This window comes from Peromyscus leucopus, chromosome 5 (assembly GCF_004664715.2).
Source record: "Peromyscus leucopus breed LL Stock chromosome 5, UCI_PerLeu_2.1, whole genome shotgun sequence".
NCBI lineage: Eukaryota > Metazoa > Chordata > Mammalia > Rodentia > Cricetidae > Peromyscus > Peromyscus leucopus.
This window is the reverse complement of record NC_051067.1, coordinates 71003954-71025782: the sequence shown is the minus strand read 5'-3', so window position 1 is coordinate 71025782 and position 21829 is coordinate 71003954. Positions and strand designations below refer to the sequence as shown.

Below are 21829 nucleotides of genomic sequence, written 5' to 3'. Positions count from 1 at the left end.
AAAACAGAATTCCAAAAAACAGATTTCTCTTTTAACTCCTGAAGTGTGTCTGGCCAGCTTTGTTCCACTGGTCCTGTGCTAGTTTGACTGGTATCTTCACTCTGTGTTTAAGTTTGGCTTTCTATTAGAGAGGTTTTCAGTAATATTTAAAATAAGATGACATAGCAGCTGCAAAAAGTTTTGCTATCTAGTTTTATTTTTCAAAATAAAATACTAGTTTTTATATAAAATCATGAACTTTTTATTATATTTTCCTTTTCCATCATTAACAATTAGTTCATTTAAAAAATAAATATATATTAAAACAATTTGGATTGTTTTACCTTCTACCCTGAAAGAGCTATTGAAGTACTTTTCCAACACTTATTTTCTTTTGGGGAAAGGAAAAAAAAAGTAGTGAAGTTGTACTGCAGAACTATTTCTTAGTCTGGCCCTCCTTTTAAATGTCCCATTCTTTTTCACTAAAATTTTTGTGACCAAACAGATAAAAAATACTAATGTTTCTCCAATAAGGCCATGACTATTCAACTAAAAAGCAAGTTATATTGATAAATAAACCCTCTGACTTTAGTCTTCTGTGTTCTTTTAGTTTTTTAAAGATTCAATAACTATAAGAAAGGCCATGTGACTATAGTAAAATGCAGATGCATTTTTCATAGAAAGATAGGATTTTAATTTACTTTTAAATATAAATTTTATGTTAGTACCTTTTAAGTGAAGTCAACATGATTTAGGGAATAAACTTAGGTGGATCCAGATACAGCTGTGGTAGTGCACAAAAATTGTGGTTTTATGATACATTTCCAAATTCATCAAAGCTGATGCCCAGAAGCAAAATTTCTATATTAATTAGTGCTTTATTAATACAGTCATGTCATAGGAGGCAAGTGGGTACAAAGTATAAAAAAAGATCATATATTATGCAAATATAATTATATGTAATATCTGTAGTTTATATTTTGAGACATTGCAAGTAATGAAATAATTGTTTGCCAATAAGAAATAATAGTAATGTAAATATTAGGGACTGTAGGGAAAATTTATAACTATTCTACTTATCTATTCTAAAAATGTCAACTACATAATATTTTATTACTGTTTAAAATTTGCATACTACCTTGATGTCTGTGTTGACTTAGTTTGCTTATTAATGGACCAATTGAGCTACAGCATGAAAAAAGTAAATTCATGAAATTCAAGATGTTCTGCAGACTGAAAATTTCAATAGATACAGTTGTAAATGTGTTAAACTTTTTGTTTGTTTGTTTGGTTTTGTTTTTCAAGACAGGGTTTCGTTGGGTAGTTTTGGTGCTTGTCCTGGGTCTCGTTCTGTAGACCAGGCTGGCCTCGAAACTCACAGAGATCTGCCTGGCTCTACCTCCTGAGTGCTGGGATTAAAGGCATGCGCCACCACCACCTGGCTTGTATTAAACTCTTGTATTATGAAAACACATAACATGACTTAAATCAGATTATTTCAACCTGTATCTTGCTTTAAAATTATTTTAATTTTTTTAATGTATATATCATTAAAGAGTGTCTTGCCTGTATGTACATCTGTGCCTTGTGTGCATATGCTTTGTACCTTTGGAGGCCCAGAAAAGGTTTTTGTATCCCCTGGACTGGAATTACAGACTGCTGTGAGCCAATATATGTGGGTGGTGTGTTCAAACTTGGGTCCTCATATGCAGCAGCAAATGCTCTAACCACTGGGTCATCTCTCCAGCCCCTCAGCCTATATCCTATGGTCATCTTTTCATCTTGGAGCTGATAGAGTTTAACACAACGTTGAAATATGAGTAGAAGTATTTTTTGTTGTTGTTGTTGCTGTTGTTAAGAATTTACCTTAGATCTTTTTATTATTTTTTTTTCTGGTTTTTCAAGACAGCATTTCTTTGTGTAGCCCTGACTGTCCTGGAACTCTCCCTCTAGACCAGGCTGGCCTCAAATGCACAGAAATCCACTTGCCTCTGCCTCCCAAGTGCTGGGATTAAAGACATGTGCCTTCATCGCCTGACCTTTTCTATTAAATATTTTAAGCATTTATAGATTTTCATGTATCTTTTCTAGTCATTTTATGTTCTTTTGTTTTTAATATTATAGAGATATAAACTTATAAAGATTAAATATTATATAGATTATGTAAATTTACTATGTAGATTTGAATGTTAAAATGAATTTGTATGCTCATTTTGAAATGTCATCTATTCTAGAATTTAAACATGTCTTTTAAAACTCTTGTACTGTTTGTTAGAACATTCTAAACATTTCTAAAAGTATATAAAGATGAGTAATATGTAAGAAAAAAGTTGATGTAAACTTCATGAATACTGAGTTATTTTATAAAATGGCATAAATATTATATTTAAATATTATTAAAATTTAATCTACTAGATGTGATGTTTTGGCATGAAAAGCCACAGCTTAAATTCTTTTACACTAAAAATCATATATGACAAAGTTTGTTTATAAGTAGTCAGGTAAAATTACTTTAGTGCTTCATAACAACCCATAAAATTATATGGTTTGGGATAATAAGAATTTACACACATACTGAAATTTAAATTGACCAGCAAATAAACCTAAGAATTGGGTACTTTGTTTATAAATCATGATCGTAAGTGTTTATTCAGAGGCTTCAAGTTTGTACAGAGACATTTAAATTTAGATATTCTGACATTTAATATAGCCCATTAGCTAAAGTTCTTAACTTACATATTCATACAGGTATATGTGAATTTGTATTTGTATATGTGTCTATATACAACATACCATCTTTTTTTTTTTTTTTTTTTTTTTTTTTTTTTTTTTTTAAAAAGGAGTAAAGAAGATACAGGTTGTTTGATGTGTTCTTTTGCAGTAAAGTAGTGATGATTTTGTTAGGGCTTGTAAAGGAAAGGATTAAAGGAGCCGGTTTAAATCTTAACTTCCTGATCATAGGTACTTTTTATGCCATGCTCTCTGACTTCTTAAATACAAGGATTGTTGCACGTTTATATATACAAATATACATATACTATATTGAAGTTTTTAAGAAAACCTTTATCAATATAACGTGCCATTGAACCTTAATTTGGCTTTACTAAAAGCATTTTGGTATATTGTCATAACATAAGTTCCTGCAAAACCATGTGGTTGCACAGAACTATACATGTTTCAGTCAGCAGAGTAAGTCTGAGCTACTCAGATAAGGAACTGGTAATGCCATTTTTATGAAGCCTTCACTCAGAGCTTAGCTTATCAAGAAAGTTGTTTTCAAAGTAATGATTATTAGTCAGTTATATTGACAAATTTAGCAATAGATCTTTTATGGGTTGAGATGGAATGATGCTTTACTTTTGAAGAATAGTTTAATTTTTGAGATATCTAATACCATGCTTTAACTAAGTAGATTTTAATAAAAATACTAGTACTTAACAGTCATTTCCTTGCAATCATTAGTGTTCAAGTTTTCTGTCAGTTACATGTGTTTGAACTTCTGTGTATTTGCTACTTTTGAAAGATGACAGAAATGATTGCACAAAGTAATCCTAGAAACAAAGTAAATGACAAAGTGTTAAATTTGAAACATGTAGGTGCAGTATCACGATGTTTTTCAAATCAGTATTGTTGGAATTGATTTGGAAAAACTGTAATTCCAGGTTCTGTTGGTGACCTGTCGTTTACAGAAAGCTTAAGACAAGTCTAAAGTGTCCATCCTTTAAAATGTGTGCCACTAACATCAGCTTTATTTCCCTACCTCCTAACTGAAGACTGTAGTAAAGGGTAGCTCAAAGAAATTCTATTTGTCCCAGTAGGCTATCAGCCCTCAGTTACATTAGAGGAAATGTATTTTATTACGTGTGTGCGCGTGTGCGTGTGTGCACGTGCCATACATGCAAGTAGCAGTCAGAGGACAACTTACAGAGGTCAGTTCTCTTTCTACCGTGCAGGTCAGGAGATCACATACTGGCAGGCTTGGGGGTGGGGGTGCCTTTTTGTTGGTTTTACCTACAGTTGTTAAAAGTTTTAAATTTTGGATGTGTATTTTCATTGACTTTTTTTCTGTCTATTAAAACAAACACAAAGCAGATCACAGAAAAGGAATTGGCAGATATTTAACTAGTTTAAGACTGATGGTTCATTTTTTCCCCTTTAATGTCACATATATGTTAAAACCAGGAATAGACTGTTGAAAAAAGTTCTGGATGTATTTGAATGTAGTTTCTCTTTCTTTCTCTGCTTTTAACTGAATTGTTAATTATATCATTTTTAGGTTTATTGGGCTATACCTATTGTATTTTGATTTCTCTTTGCTTTAATAAAATAATTGCCACCTAGGGCCAAGTTAAATAGATTTTGGGGGTTACTTTGATAGTTAGAACATTTAAAGAGAAATGAGGTTTAATGCAACATATAAATAGCATACTTATAATCTAGCTGTAAATGTGTTCATTTTGCATGATGAAACATTGTATAACAGGTTTGTTTTATTCAAACTTCTCTAGTTTTTGTTTAGATAACTGATTCTTTCTTTACATGTTTTTTTTTAAAAAAAAAAAAACAATTTATTTAACTTTATTTTTTGTGCATTGGTGTGAAAGTGTCAGATCGCTTGGTACTGGAGTTACAGTTGTGAGCTGCCATATAGGCGCTGGAATTTGAACCCGGGTCCTCCGAAAGAGGAGCCAGTGCTCTTAACCTTTGAGCCATCTGTCCAGCCCCTTTCTACACTTGACTTACAATGTGTTATAACTTTATCCTGTTACAGTATACAAAGGAAAATATATACATTGATTTACAAGAGTAGTTTTTAGAAGAACTTTGCATTTGATCATTTCTGTTGCATATGCCTTATTCTAATTGTTTTTTGCTTCAGAATATTGAATGCAGTCTGTTGTTTATTTGGAGAACATTGTGTTAAATCCTTTTCATAATGTTTGAAATACCGACTTTTCCTACCACTGTCCTTTGCAATAGCCTTTTCATTACCATATTCTTTATTCCCACAGGAACCAGCATTACTTACATCTTCTGTCACCAACACCTCCATTGTCTCCTTGTTTCTCAGATCACATCAGACTTCTAGTTAAACTTTTATTTGCCCAATTATCATTAAAACATTTAATTTTTTTCATAATTCTCTGTTTTACCTGTTGTTATAATTGCTCCAATCCAGCTAAGCGTTGTACTCATTCTTTAAAACAAGTTAATTAGAATTTAAAATTCAGTGACCTTTATCTGGCCCCACTCTATGGTCTTTGCAAAAGTGGGGTTACAAATTTGACTAAATTTCTTTCCCTTTAAAATTTTATTTTTTACGCTTTGATCTGTTCATACATGTATCTAATGATTAGTTGTATACACACACACGAGAGAGAGAGAGAGAGAGAGAGAGAGAGAGAGAGAGAGAGAGAGAGAGAGAGAGAGAGAGAGAGAGAACATTCTCTCCTGTTACCATCACTCATCTTCTATCCCTCTTTTGGTGAAACCTACCTCCCATCAAGCCCCCCTTCTACTTTATGTCCTATTTTGTAGGAGTGATCCACTAAGTTTAATTATGATGCTTGCATAAGCATGGGTGGGAGGTTATTTATTGGGAGTATGGGCAACTTTTCATTGACTGCACCACTGAAGAAGTTGACACCTTTCTCCCAGCAGCCATTAACTTCCAGGAGTCATGCAGGGAAGGATGGGGCCACAAGATCCCCTCTCCCCTCTGAGATGCAGTGTTGAAAGGCCCAAACTTGTGTAAATATTGTGCATGCAACAACAGCTACTACAGTGAGTTCATGTGTAGAACTGGTTGTGTTGTATTCAAGAGATATCTGCCCCCCCTACTTCTGTGTCTATGACTCTTACTTTCTTTCCATCCTCCTCTCCTACAGTGTACTCTGTGCCTCGGTAGTGATGAGATCAATGTCTCTTTTAGAGCTAGGTTTTCCAACTTGACTAAAATTTTGAGCAGCATGTCAAGTGGAGTACTGGAGAAAAATACATTATTTTTTCCTCAGGGTGGGGGATAATGGGAATATATTCCCAAATGCAATAATCAGGAAATAATCTATAAGCAGTGGCTACATAATGAAATCTAAAATTCCTATTTTCCCCATCTGTTAAAATGCACAAAAAGGTATACAGTATCATTGTGTAGACTACTCTGATACTAATTTTTTATTACTTACTGACTTACCTCTAAAATTTCATAAATTATATCTATTCTGCAAAGGGAAGAAGAACTATTTCAAATTGTAGTTACAGTCATAAAACTAACCAGAGCCATGAGGGAGGAACATATCAAGCCTTCAGTACACCAGGTAGCTTCTCTGCTTGGAAGTGTGAAACTAGGCTTCTCTGTTTCTTTCTTTTCTTCTCCTTTTGTTGTTTTTTGGCTTTTGTTTTTTCTAGGTTAAAGGAAAGGAGGAAGACTAACCATGTAAGCTTCTGGAAAAGAGCTGGTTACAGGAACATTTTCTTTAATTTGCATGTAGTGGGTCTTTTGTTTCATATTTTATTTTCTTTTTAAGAGAGTTTGCTTAGATATTGGCATTATACACTCTATTAACTATTGGATTGTTGCCATTTTTCTAAGAATATCATTTAGAGAGTCAAATCTGCCAAAGTAGTTTGAGAAGTACAGTTTTTTAAAGTAAACTTTTCATTGAGATGCAAAAATTAATAATTCAGAAAAATGAAATTCTCCAAAGTATATAGTTCAATCAGTTTTTTTCAGCAAAATTGTCCTAAGTAATCCCCAAGGTCAAGGAACAGAATGTTACCAGAAGACCCCATTGTTTTCACTCCCACTTACTACCTTTCTCTCCAAAGACACCCATTGTTTTGCTTTCTGAAACCATCCATTAGTGTTACGGTTCACACAGTTATAAGCACTGAATCACATAGTATATATACTCCGATTGCTTGGCTCCTTTGCCTAAGATTAACCTTACAAAATCTGTCTATTGTGTATAGAGCTAGTGTTCACTCATATTCATTGGTAGCTATGTATTGCATTGCATGGAGAGACTTGTGGTGGTATTGTGTTTCCAAAATATTGTGCACCCTAATAAACTTATCTGGGGTCAGAGACAGAACAGCCACTAGATACAAAGGCTAGAAAATGGTGGCACTCACACCTTTAATCCTAGCATTCCAGAGGTAGAAATCCCTCTGGATCTCTGTGAGTTCAAGGCCACATTGGAAATAGCCAGGCATGGTGACACACGCCTTTAATCCCAGGGAGTGACGGCAGAAAGAGAAAGATATATAAGGCGTGAAGATCAGAAACTTGAAGCATTTGGCCTGGTTAGGCATTTGGCTGGTTAAGCTTTTTAACTGGTTAAGTAAGCTTTAGGCTTTCGAGCAGCAGTTCAGCTGAGAGCCATTGGGATGAGGACACAAAAGCATCCAGTCTGAGGAAACAAGATCAGCTGAGAAGTTGGCCAGGTGAGGTTAGCTGTGGCTTGTTCTGTCTCTCTGATCTTCCAGCATTTCACCCCAATAACTGGCCTCAGGTTTGTTTTATTAATAAAGACTCTTTAAGATTCATGCTACAGAGACCCAAATTTATCTATCTCACAGTTTGTAAATAAGTTGTTTCTAAATTAGGAATATTAATGAACAATGCTTCTGTGAACACTCATGAGTCTTTTGATGAGCATATGTGTATATTTGATGCCTAGGAATCAGATTGCTAGCTCAGAGGCTTTTTATGTTCAGCTTTAGTGGATACCTCCAGTTTTCTAATGGCTGAACAGTTTATATTCCCTTCAGCAATACATCCATGTTGCAGTTGTTCCGTGTCCTTGTCAATTCTTGGTGTCTTAGTTAGGGTTTCTATTACTGTGAAGAGACACCATGACCACAGTAACTCTATAAAGCAAACATTTAATTGGGGTGGCTCACTTTCAGTTTCAGAGGTTGAGTCCATTATCATCATGGCGGGGAGCATGGCAGCAGGCAGGCAGACATGGTGGCTGGTTACATCTTGATCAGAAGGCAACAGGAAGTTGACTGTGATACTGAGTGAAGCTTAAGCAAAAGAGACCTCAAAGCCTGCCCCTGCAGTGACACACTTTCTTCCACAAGGCATACCTCCCGATAGTGCCACTCTCTATGATCTTATGGTGGCCAATTACATTCATACTACCACACTTGGTATTTTCTAATTTACACAGAAAATCAGAGAAAAGTTTGATAAAGTCCTACCATTCTGGGAGGTATGTAGTGGTGTCTTATTGCAACTTTGATGTGCTTTTCCTCAGTGATTATTTTTTCATTTTTATTGACCATTTAACTATATATTATATATAGACTATAAAGTGTTATTTATTCTTAGGAAATATTCTCACATAGAAAAGCAGAGGGGTTGAAAAACTCATTTTAGAAATTATCAGAGCTGAGCACACCTTTAATCCCAGCACTCAGGAGGCAGAGCCAGGCAGATCTCTGTGAGTTCGAGGCCAGCCTGGGCTACTGAGTTCCAGGAAAGGTGCAAAGCTACACAGAGAAACCCTGTCTAGAAAAACCAAAAAAAAAAAAAAAAAAAAAGAAAAAGAAAAAAGAAAAAAAAAGAAAGAAAAAAAAAAGAAATCAGTGTAATTTTGATTATTTTGTCTAATTTAAAAATTTCATTTTTAATAATTTTAATTATATACGTATATCTGTGTATGTGCATGCAGGCAGCCACAAGAGACCAGAATTGTCACGTCCCTCTAGGGCTGGAGTTAAGGGTGGTGTGAGCCTCCTGATATGGGTGTTGGGAATTGAACTCAAGTTGTCCAGAAAAGCTGTATGTACTCTTAACTCCTGAGCCATCTCTGCAGCCCCTTCATATTTTTTTAATTACTTAAATTATATTCTTTTGTAGAAAATTGGAAACATAAAGAAGTACTCCTGTGAGAGGGTTAGGCTAAACAGTATCTATCTAGATCTCCTTTAAAAGAACAGCTAAGCCAAACCAGTGTTTACCATTTTTATGGCCTTTCCAAGGACATGTCTTTTTTCTATTCTAAGACTTTTTTTTTCAGCTATACCCATTCTGATAAAAGATATAAAAGAACTCCCTAGTCACCAGAGATTACAGTTAATACTCAACAATTCAGAGCATTTACTCTGAATTTCCTAAAAATTAATTTACTCTGAGTTCCCTAGGTTCAATTCCTAGCACCACAATGGGTGGCTCACAACCTCTTGTAACTCCATCTCCAAGAAATTCAGCACCCTCTTCTGACCTGTGCAGGGACCTGTACTCATATACACACCATCCCCCGCACCCCATGGATAAATAATAAAATAAATCTTAAGTAATATAGAACTCTCTTACCAACTTCAACCTCAATTACTGTTCTCTCAAACCATTTCCATTTCAGACTTTATTGGTCATGACATTTGTCCTGAGACTTATAACATTTATTCTCAGCCTATTTTCAGCTTCCACTAACTAACCTGCATAGACTCAGATCTTCATAAGGATTTACAAGCCTTCTTGCCAAAATATCCCCTCTTTGAAGGCCAGCTTGTCTTCCATATTCTGGGTTCTGCTCTGCCCTCTGCCCTCCCCACCATACAAGTGTGCTGTTACCTTGTCTATCCCCTGTACTTCAGTTATTCTCTCAACTGGACCCTTGTTGTTGCTGTTTATAATGATATAATTATTTAGAAAGAAAAGGAAGCTTCTGTTAGCCACACATCTCATTCCAATTTTCTTGAAAAATCCTCTTTGTTTTTCCTATGTTTCTTTCATTCCTTACCCCGACCTGTTGGCATTTGTACTCATTCCTCTGTTAAACAACCCTCCACCACAGTTATGCCAGTAGGTGATAGGGTTCAGTGTTCATTTAACCTGTACTTAGCGCTGATAGTGCTGATTCTTCTTTCATTGTTGGAATGAAACCACATACTTTTCTGATGTTATATCTACCTTTCTGATTTTGTCTCTTTAGTTGTCTTTGCTAATTCTTGGAGCAAATACTTGACACTGTTCAAAGCTTATTTAAGCCTATGTATATTACCACTCTATACTTTTTTTCTCTTCTTTTTTTCTTTCTTTTGTTTTTCAAGACAGGGCTTCTCTGTGTGGCCCTGGATGTCCTGGAACTGACTTTGTAGACCATTCTGATCTCTTACTCAGAGATCCACCTGGCTCTGCCTCCTGAGTGCTGGAATTAAAGGTGTGCACCATCATGCCTGGTTACACTCTATGCTTTGTTTAAGCTGTCCTAATCATACCTGACATTTGACTTTTCTTCAAATATCAATGGCTTCTAAATTTATATACACTACAAACTTCTTCTTTGACCTTAAATTTTTTGTATCCAGATGTTAAATTCACATTTCCAGTTGACTATTTCCAGAACACCTTCTCTTTGGCAAATTCATGGCCTTCTCTGCCCTTCTAACATTCTTTTAGCATTTCCCATCTCTAAATGATACCAGCATATCTTTATTTTTCTTTCTTTTTGTGTTATTACCAGTATCAACATGTATGCATGCTTGAAATCAACAAGTTACAAGATTTTTTTGTTTTATTTTGTTCCTATATCATTGAGTGCATTTGACAAAAATATTTATGTATGCAAAGTTCACACTGTTTTTTCAGACTCTAAGTCACATGTAGTATTTCTTCCTAGAGACTTCCAAGACAGGTTCATTGCCATTCCTGCAACAATTTTATTTCCTCTGTGATTACCCTAGACTTAACTCAGTGTCTCTCACCTGTGTTAAGCTATGAATTCTGAAAGAAGAAAGTCATGTGATCAATGAGTACTGTGGCATTTGTCAGTTCTAGAACCACACTTTCACCCATTCAAGGGAATGGCCAACACCATGGTTGAATAGTAGGACTTTTGCTAACACTGTTATAGGAAAGCCAGCAACCTCATTGCTATCTCAAGGGGTCTTTGGGCTAGGAATGTAGCTCAGTGATATAGGTACATTTAATCCCCAGCGCTAAATAAATAAGTAAATAAATAGCTTTTCTTTGCCACATGTGTTCATTCTATACCAAAGTGCATGTGATTGGCCATACCTACCTCACATGTAGTTTTTCTTCTATAACATGAGAAGGCACTCTGGAAATAGACTAATTGTAGTAGTAGCCACTAACAATGTATAAGTATTTAAATTTAAGTGAAATAAAATTTGAAGTCTCATCCTGTAGCTGCTGCCCATTACCTAAAGTACTCAGTGGCTATTTGGACTAATCAACGTTGTGTTGTGACAAAGTATTTTTGAGGAACAATTGAAAAGTAACCTCTGAATTTGAGCTAAAACAAACCTTCCCCTTCTTTTAAATGAAGCCAGCTCCCTTGCTGGTAGGTTATAATGAGGGAGAACTTCATGACAAGGAGCATGTCATAGCACGAAACTCATGGAGGGTAGGAAGCATAGATAAAGAGCCCAAGAAGAGAAATAACCTGCAAAAATCCACCCCCACTGACATACTTTCTCCAATTAAAGCTCCAGCTTCTAGTAACAATTCAACTATGAACTCATCAATGGATTGATATATTGATGAAGTCACCTTTGTGATTTATCAGCTAGGGACTAACTGTTCAACACATGAGCCTTTTGAGGGGACAGCTCATATCCCAAACTATAATAATATCAGACAATGTAGATGTATTTCCCACACTGTAGGAGATTCCTTTGAATAATGCTGGAGTAGAAGGGAGATCAACCTTCAAAGCCATGGTATATGAAACAGATTGTACCTCCATAGACAGCAAGAAGAGGTGATTTAGGCTAGGATCTTGGAAGCATTTGGATTAGTGAATCACACAAATACCTGCAGGATATAAATGAATTGAGTTTTGCTGTTAGGTTTTTGGCCTGTGCTGGTGAATAGAGAAGAGAAAGTCAAGAGAAGGGAGTCTAGGGTCTGTCTCAGTTACCGTTCTGTTTCCGTGATAAGACACCATGACCTATAGAAGACACCATGACTTATAGAAGAAAGAATTTATTGGGGGCTTACAGTTTCAGAAGACTAGAGTCCAAGACCATCACAATGGGGAGCATGGCAATGGGCAGACAGGCATGGCGCTGGAGCACGAGCTGGGAGCTTACATCTTAATCCACAAATATGAGGCAGAGAGAAAGACACTGGAAATAGCCTGGGCTTTTGAAACTTCTAAGCCTGCCCCAAGGCCACACCTCTTCATCCTTCCCATACAGTTTCACCAATGGGGAACCAGGTATTCAAATGTGAGCTTATGGGGTCCATTCTCATCCAAACCACCATGTTACACTCCCTGGCCCTCATAGGCTCATGACTATATCATAATACAAACTGTATTTAGTTTAACTTCAAAAGTCCCCAATATTCTTTCACAGTCTCAACATAGTTTAAAAGTCTTTTCTGAGACTCAGGGCAGTCTCTTAATTGTAACCTCCTGTAAAATCAAAAATCAAATCACATACTTCTAACATACAATGACACAGAATATACCTTTCCATTCCAGAAAGGGAAAATGACATAATGAGGAAATACTGGGCCAAAGCAAGATGGAAACCCAGCTTCAAATCCTCTAACTCTTAGTCTTATGTCGAAGGGCTCAAGTGGCTTTGCCCTTCTAGCTTTGTTGACTGAAACACAGTTCTCTCTCTTGGGCCTGTAATCTTCATCCTGTGTGCAGCACTCCCTGGAAGACATGCTTTAGCACACCATCAATATCCTGGCTTTGTAGTCACAGCTTCACACAATGGCCTCTCAGGGCCTGCATGCAGGAACTCTCCTGCCATATGCCCAGCCTCAGCAGCTCTCCTTAACTGCAGAGGAGGATTCCACAACCCCTTTACTCATGTATCCTTCATGACAACAAACCCAGAACCAAATGACCTGCTTGGGATGAAGCCTGGCCCCCTCCTTGAATTACATTTGCATAAACTTTGATTTGTTTGTGCCTTTTAGGAACAGAATATTCCTCAGGCCATTTCTTTTCACAAGTTGCTGAATTACCTGGTTGGAATCTTGACCTAAGGATACACTCCTTTTATTCCATTTCTTGTCTGTAGCCAGAATTTTCTCCAGTCCTGCACGGCCCTGCGGTCAGGACAAATCTCTCCTACTTGTGTCCTGCAGCTAATTATAAAATAATCATTCGAATGCTTAATATTATTTATAAACTTATGGCCTGTGGGTCAGGCTTCTTGCTAGCTAGCTCTTATATCTTAAATCAACCCATTTCTACTAATCTATGTTTTGCCACATATTTTGTGGTGTTACCAGGCTGCTGGCATCCTGCTTCTCCTTTGGCAGTGGCTGGTGTCTGCTCTCTCTCTCTTTTCTCTTCCTGTCTGCTTGAATTTCCTGTCTGCCTCTAAGCTGCCTTGCCATAGGCCAAATGGCTTTATTTATCAGCCAATTAGAGCAACACATATTCACAGTGTACAGAAAAACATCCCACAACACCTATCAGACTTTTCCTTCTATCACAAGCCTTGGATCTAACATTAACGTTCCTGGTGTGCTTTTTCGCCTCAAACTGTACATATTCTATTTCTTTTTGCCATAGTAGCTCATTTTTATTGTAGACTTGCATAAGAGTGATTACTTATGTTTTAGTCATAAGTGTCTGTCACAGCAATAGAAGAGAAACTTAAGACAGGGAACTTCCAAGATATGCCATTTATACTTTCCAATAAGACCTTAAAAATAGAAGAATTATCTACCATCTTCTAAAGATTTACAATTTGCATTATGAATAATTTAGAAATTCACCCTGAAAATCCTTGAAGAGAAAGTAAAAAAAGTTACAGAATATTACCAGTCTCTATGCAGATAACATTCCCCCTTTCTGATTTCTACTTTTACCAAATGAGATTGTCTGTTAAAATTTGCTTATAATATGAGAAAACAAATGTATGTAATAAGAACAGTTAGTGTCTGTGGACATGAGCTCCTAAACACTGGTGTGCTTTCATCCTGCAGTACAAGTGCTCTAAATGTGATGGCCACTAAGCAAGTGGAAGCCATGCTTCTGCCACTCTGGCTTTTTCTCCTTGTAGGCATGGCACATGTCTGGTTTTGTTGGTGTGACATGGATTTGAAAGAAATATTATCAGTGATTGTAGCCATCTTTGTCAGTTTCCAGACTGTGAAATAGAAGCATACTAGCAGAAAATTGGACTAAGACACTTACCAATATCAGAGAAAAAACTAGGTAATGCAGTGGTGGGCACTGGGGACCAGGCTCTAGGCTCACATTCAGGAACAGAGACTAAGAACAAGACAGTTCACACTCACAGCAGAAAACAAGCCCTATAAAGGGGAATAAAGTACTGGAATTAGAGTGTGTCTCTGAAAGGGAATACATGCCTAAGTGTATGAGATAATGACAGATTTAATGTTCGGTGTTGTATCTACAACCCTCCTGGGCCAAGCTTTCAGATTTTAGCTTTGTTCTGGGAAGGTACATAAGCAGAGAGAAGACAGATGAAGCAGGTATGGCCACTTTCCATTTAGTAACCTTGGGCTTAAGTCACTAGTAGCATAGTTTCTATCTGATCTATTTGTTTTATTCATGCTTGGTACAGAACTGGTCTTTCCCACTTTCTGCCTCATTAATTTCAGCATTTGTGTTTTTACTCCCCTACTATCATTTTGTTTATTTGTTTGTTTTCTGTGTTTATTTCTTAGGTTAGGTATTGGTTCATTTACTTTGAGTTTATTTTGTTAAAAATAACATTTAAAGATACTCATATTTTCTCCTAAAAATTTTACCTCTCTTCAATTTTTTCTCATAAGTTTTGATGCAAAATGTTTTCCTTTCATTAATTTCTAGGTCATCTGTAATTTAAATGTTTAGTTATGCTCTGAAAAACTGTGGATTTATATATATATATATATATATATATATAAATATAAAATTTGTAAGTTGCTATGGTATTGTATTTTAAAAAATAGTTACTATGTGGGTTACTTTTTTCATTGCTGTGACTAAATACCTAATAAGCAGCAGCTTAGGGAGGAGAGATTCTTCTGGCTTACAGTTGAAGGAGATACAGTCTATCATGGTGGGGAAGTTGTGATGGCAGGATTGTGAGGTCACATTGTGTCTGCTTTTCAGAAGGCCAGGAATCAAATTGGGGCTAAGTTATAAAACCTTAAGGCCCATTCACAGTGACAAGTTCTTCAACAAGACTCTACTTTCTAAAGATTCTACAACCTTCCAAAACAAACAGTACTGCCAAGCTAAGGAGCCAAGTGTTCAAACATATGAGGCTGTGGGAGACAGTTTACATTCATACCACAGCTGTCACTAATTAAGTTAATATATCTTTGAGATAAAACTGCAAAATAGACTAATAGTTTTGCCAACTGAAATTTATTTAATTATTTCTGGTGGTCCTTATGGACAGGTACTAGATCAATAGCTGCATACCATATACATGATGTCTTAATATGCTCAAGCAAAGACACCACATATAGCACCTGCAATGGAAGTGACTATACTTGATTTCAAGTTTTTGATAGTCAGTTGTCATTCTCCATGATCCATTTGTCTTCTTTACTGGCCAGATATGAAAGTTAAAGGGAGACATGGTGGGAACCACCACTCCTGAATCTTTCAAGTCCTGATACTGGCACTAATTTCTGTAATTACTCCTGGGATCTGATACTATTTTTGGTTCACTATTTTCCCTGGTGCAGGCAACTCCAGTGGCTTCCATTTGGCCTTTCCAATTGTGTTAGGGTTTCTATTGCTTTGAAGAGACACCATGACCACAGCAACTCTTATAAAGCAAAACATTTGGGGCTGGCTCACAGTTCAGAGGTTTAGTCCATTATCATCATGGGGGAAGCATGGTGGCATACAGGCAGACATGGTGCTGGAGAGGTAGCTAAGAGTTCTACATCTGGATCCACAGGCAGCAGGAAGAGACTGTGACACACTTCCCCCAACGAGGCCACACCTACTCCAACAATTGACTCCAAACTCCACCTCCTGAGTGCTGGAATTAAAGGCATGCACCACCACTGCCTGGCTTGTTTTTATATTCTTTAGTTTTTGCTATGCACACCTTTATATCTTTTGTTATGCTTGCTTTGGGTTTACTTTACTATTTTTCTAGTTCCATAAAATAGAAGCTTAAGTTCTTGCCCTCCTTTCCAGTTTTCACTTTTTGTTTGCTTCTAATTTTAACGACCTTGTGTTTGTCCAAGACCATCTGTTTGTATGTGGATGGTCTTTGTACAGTGCCTTGGAGGCTAAAAGAAAGCAATGAGTCCTTGGAACTGGAGGTATAGAGATGTGGGTGCTGGGAATCAAACTCAGGTCCCTTGCAAGAGCAGCAAGTGCTTTCAATTGCTGAACCATCTCTCCAGCCCCCCTTTCTTTCCTTAAAAAAAATATATCTAATGGTAAACTTTGTTGTAAGCAGTGCTTTTGTTGCATTGTAAGTTTTGCCATGATTTGTTTTCATTTGTGCCAAAATATTTCCCAACTTTCCTAGTGATTTCTTTTATCTTAGAAAAAAATAACTATTTAATTTTATCTTTGCTTCATACCAGTAGTCTTAAGTTAGAAAAGTAATTATAACTGTATGTGGTAATACATGCCTGTAATTCCAGCACAGGAGAGGGGGAGGCAGGGAGACCAGGTGTTCAAGGCCAGCCTTCACTAAATGAAACTGCGCTCAAAAAAAAAAACACCAAAATTTGACTGGGAGTGTAACTCAGTTTGTAGATGCTTACCTGGCCTACAGGAAGCCCTGGGTTTGAGCCTTAGCATATAGTTGTATGATGGCACATGCCTGTAATCCCAGCAGCATGCATGCATAATCTTCAGTCATTTATCAAGTTCAGTGTTGGCTTGGGGTGTAAAACAAAACAAATAAACAAAAAAGCAACCCCCGAGAGAGAGAGAGAGAAAGAGAGAGAGAGAGAGAGAGAGAGAGAGAGAGAGAGAATCATAATCAACTTTTTTTTTGAGACAAGGTCTCTCTGTGTAGCCCTGGCTGTCCTAGAACACCCTTTGTAGACCAGGCTGTCCTACTCAGAGAGATTCACCTGCCTCTGCCTCCCAAGTGCTGAGATTAAAGGCCTGTGCCACCATGCCCAGCCTATAATCAATTTTTAATGAATGAAAATCTTTCTAAAATCATCAGTACAAAGTCTCCACCAGTGATAAAATCCTGGTATTTTACGGATTTTCTTAGGTCAGTCTTAAGCATTCTAAACATAACGGAAAAAGAGTATCTCTAGAGTTTTCTGCTTTAGTCTAGAATACAATTGTCTGGTCTGTTACTGAGAATGGTCTTCTATTACTCATTCTTTTTTAAAATGTATTTTAATGCATCTTCTCAATTACTCCTTCCTTCCTTCCTTTCTTCCCTCCCTCCCTCCTTCCTTCCTTCTTTTCTTCCTTCCTTCTGTGTGCATGTGTGTGGGGATGCCTTTTTTCTTGTTTTTCAGGTCTCCTGTTAGTGCTTCCTTTGTAATGTCCTTTAACTCAGATCCTCCTGCCTCTGCTTCCCAAGTGATGGCAGTAAATGGATGCACCAACACACCTGCCCTTGATTTTTCTATATTTTGTTGATTATATTTGTGTTGGATTTCTGTATTTTACCCCACTTAAAGTTTCTTGAATCTTAGATGTAGCGATTCATATCTTCCAAAATTTTTGAATTTCCATTCCTCTTTTTTTTCTGCAAATATTTTAAAACTGCATCCTTTTTCTTTCCTTTCTCCTTCCTGAACTCGTTACATACATGTTGGTACTCTCCATAGTATCCTAAAGGTCTCTAGAATCTGTTTTTTCTTTCATCCTTCTGACTTATCCTCATGTTCACTGAGTCTCTCTTTTATCCATGAAGATCTGCTGTTGAGCGTGACCTAGTGACATTTCCTTTTCAGTTACTGTAGTTTTGAAGTCTAGAAGTAGTTCTGTTTGGACCCTTTAACGTTTTCTGTCTTTTTGCTGATACTCTGATTTGGAAAGAGAATGTTCCCATATTTCTCCTCCGTTGTTTGTACATGCTCTTTGACCATATTAAGAGTTAAAGCTTAGCCGGGCGGTGGTGGCGCACGCCTTTAATCCCAGCACTTGGGAGGCAGAGGCAGGTGGATCTCTGTGAGTTCGAGGCCAGCCTGGGCTACCAAGTGAGTTCCAGGAAAAGACGCAAAGCTACACAGAGAAACCCTGTCTCGAAAAACCAAAGCCTTTGTCTAGTAGGTCCAATGTTTAGACTTGTCAGACAACTGCTATTAATTTCTTTTTTTCTCTTGTGTATTAACCAGTTTTCTTCTTTCTTTGCATTCTTTATCGGTTTTTTAAAATGTATGTATAATTCTAGACATTTTAAATATATAACATGGCAATTATATTTTCCTACCTCCCTAGAGCTTGTGCTGTTTGTCTAATGACTATTCTAAACTAAGTTTATAGAATGTCCATAATCGGCTGTGTGTGGCAATTGGACTCTGCTTAGATTAGTAGTCAGCCGGTGGTTTTGCAGGGATCCCTAAGGCACATGGAAGAGGTGAGGAGATAAGACAGAAGCGAGGAGGAGACAAAAGTGAGCTGCAGACAAATGAGACTGTCCCAGGCTTGGCCAGTGTCGTAGTCACTGTTCTATTCAGGGTGAAGAGACACCCTGACCAAGGCAACTCTTATAAATGGAAGCATTTAATTAGGGACTTGCTTATAGTTTCAGAGGGTTAGTCCATTATCATCATGGCAGGAAGCTTGTGGAGCAATAGCTGATAAATTTACATTCTGATCCACACAGACAGCAGGCAGAAAGAGGGAGGTTTGCAATGTGGAGACAGACAGACATCCACTGGGCTTTTGAAACCCCAAAGCCCACCACAACACACCTCTTCCAACAATGACACACCTCCTCCAACAATGACACACCTCCTCCAACAAGGCCACATCTCCTAATCCTTCCAAACGCTTCAACTGGGCAGTAAGCATGCAGCTATATTAGCCTATGGGGGCCGTTCTCATTCAAACCACCGCAGCCAGTGAACTCCTGGAGTATGCTTTCAGTGCTCAACTGGGTATTGACAACTCTTTCTTAGCCTGTGCTTGCTGCTTACACAACGCTTGAAGATAACCAGTGGTGAGAACTTCAGCACCTTCCCTGGTCTTTCTAAGCACATACTCTTCTCTGGGCATGCACACAGTCTTCTAGTTTTCGAGGAATTTGAAGGAGCATTTCAAAGACACTTCCCCAATGTCTTTCTTCACAACTGTTACCCCTTGACTGATTTGTAGATGGGGTTTCCCTGTTCAGCAGCTGCTCTCAAATAATCACTCAGAAACTTAATATTAAATGCAAATACTTGGCCAATAGCTTGTTACTAGCTAACTCTTACATTTAAATTAACCCATATTTCTTATCTGTGCTTTGCTACATGTCTCAGTACCTTTTCTCAGTACAACGTGCCCATCTTGCTTCTCTCTGCATCTGTTGGCAACTCCTGACTCCACCCTTCTTCCTCACAGCATTCTCAACATTCTCAGTTTGGTTGTCCTGCCTATATTTCCTGCCTGGTTACTGGTTAGTCAGCTGTTTATTAAATTTGAGTGACAAATCTTTACAGTGTACAAAAGGATTATTCCACAGCACGGATTCAATTCTCCTTTAAATGGTTTTATTTTACATTTAGTGGGTGTGGGTGTGGGTGCACGTGTACACATGCAGTTAGTCAACACACTGCAGCATCCTTATGGAGGTCAGGGGAAATTTTAAGGGAGTTGGTTTTCTCCTTCTGTCATATGGGTTCCAGGAATCAAACTCAGGTTTATCAGATTTGGTCATAAGGGCCTTTAACCACAGTCACTTCATTGGTCACCTTTAAATGTTCTTGACAAACATTGTCTGTACACTTTTAGAATTCTAAACTTGATTTAAAAAAAAAAAAGGAAAGTCTTTAAAATATCAGAATAGGCAGACAGGTCAAAACAACCATAATTCTTTGAGAACAGGTCAGCTGTGCTTTTTCCTGCACTGGGAACTCACACCATAAATGAAGGTTGGTGCCTTCAGAACCCTTACTGAGAATGAGCTTCGTGTAATCTTAAGTGCTTGCCTGACTGCCATAAGCTTTGACTGGTTTCCAGGGTTCAGATAAAGTTGATCCTGACAGTTTTGCCAGGTTATTCACTGTGTCTATGGTGGGGCAGCCCTTGGAGTTCTCTATCCTGCCTCTTCACTGATGCTTCATCACAGCATTCCATTTTGACTAGCATATATTACATTTAAAAAATGTTAAGAGTGACAATATGTCTCTTCATTACAGAGGTTATCCAAGTGTTAAGATAATTCATATTTTGCCTGCTAGTGAACTATATCAGATTTAGAGGTAATAGAATCATGGCAAATTAATGTAGTACATCTCTTGATATCAGCATTAGTCGGTCAGCTCACCCATCACCCTGTCAAGGTTTTTTTTTTTTTTTTTTTTCTGTATAAGAGATTTTAAATGGTCTGTTTTGCTAAATTTAATTGGAGGTGTTGAAACAGAACTATCTGGCTGTATTTATATTTGGGATGCATACTGTGACAGAAAATTCTGGCAGATAAGACCAGAAGCAAGGAAATGCCTTTGGTGACCTGTAATCATTTTTATTTTTAAGTCATAAGATGTTATGTGATGTACGTGATTTTATAATTAAAAAATATATAAACTCATATTTTATTTATAATCTGCTTTTGTATTTTCTCTCATACAGTATTAATTTAAAAATAATATTTAAAATTTTAATTAGAGACTGTTTATTCATTTGACACATGGCCTCTTTTCATGACAGATTTCTTCATAGATTTCCATTAAATAACCCCTTTCTTTCATGTATTACCTGTCATCTCATGTGGGAAGCACATCCTTTCCTTAAGCAAACTTAAAATGAAATAATACAAACATATTACCTATAAGATTTATTTTGTTGTTTTTATAACTCCCCAGCCCTTAGAAGTCCTAGAGGTAGTCACACCTAGGGTAGCATGCTAGCCTGAAGCAGTAAGTCCACCCCCACACTAACAGTGGAAATAATGGCTTATAAAGGGAAGCTTTGACAGACTAATTACAGTCTTTTTTTCTTTTTTTTCTCTCCAAATCTGTTTCTTCAACAACTATTTGGCCCCTGGTATATAGATTTTTGTGTTAGTTTGGGTTTTCAGTTATTTGAGCTTTTTAGTAAAAATAATTTTAGTAATTAATTGGACAGGTAGCTATCAGACAAAATTTAATAAATTGCTTTACTTATTACTTTACCTTAAGAATCTGTTTTTAAACATAGTAGTGATGAAGTTTTGAACTTTGGTGTGTTTGTTCTAGCCATGTAAATGATGTTTTCTTATTTTATCTGTACAAATAATACTACTATTATTTTAACATCCTAATCTGAAGCACTGGACTACTGTGACCTTGTATATATTTTAAACTGTATTAATCATGCATGAATAATGGGCAAGTTTTTTCTACCAACCAGACTGGGGAGACTGTAGAATGGTGGAAATACCCTTTAAAGTACATGACTGTTTGTAATTACAACTATTTGAATTGTGCAAATTTAACTCCCTTCAAATCGACATTTCTTGACATATGAAATTGGATTTCTATAAGTTGTTGCTGGATGATAACTTCAGTAGAAATAATAAAAAATATTATGTATATATAAGCTTGGTCTTCAGAAACTGGTTTTAAGATTCTCAAGTAAATAATAAAGTTCTTTGATAGCACACAGATACATTAATTTTTAATTTGTCTCTTTTTTATATCTTAATTACTGGAAAAGATTTATTGGTTAATTTTAGGGAGGCAAGTGTTGGAAAAGTTTTGCCAAATACCATCTTCTTTAAATGACTATGGTAATGAAAGTTAAGAGGAGAGCCAATT

General features: G+C 36.8%; 1 protein-coding gene across 2 annotated transcripts in view; it reads left to right on the top strand.

The window, feature by feature from the left end:
- Positions 1–21829, top strand: part of Dnajc1 (DnaJ heat shock protein family (Hsp40) member C1) — a 192259-nt gene that overhangs the window by 52074 nt on the left and 118356 nt on the right. The gene's annotated exons all lie outside the window — the stretch shown is intronic.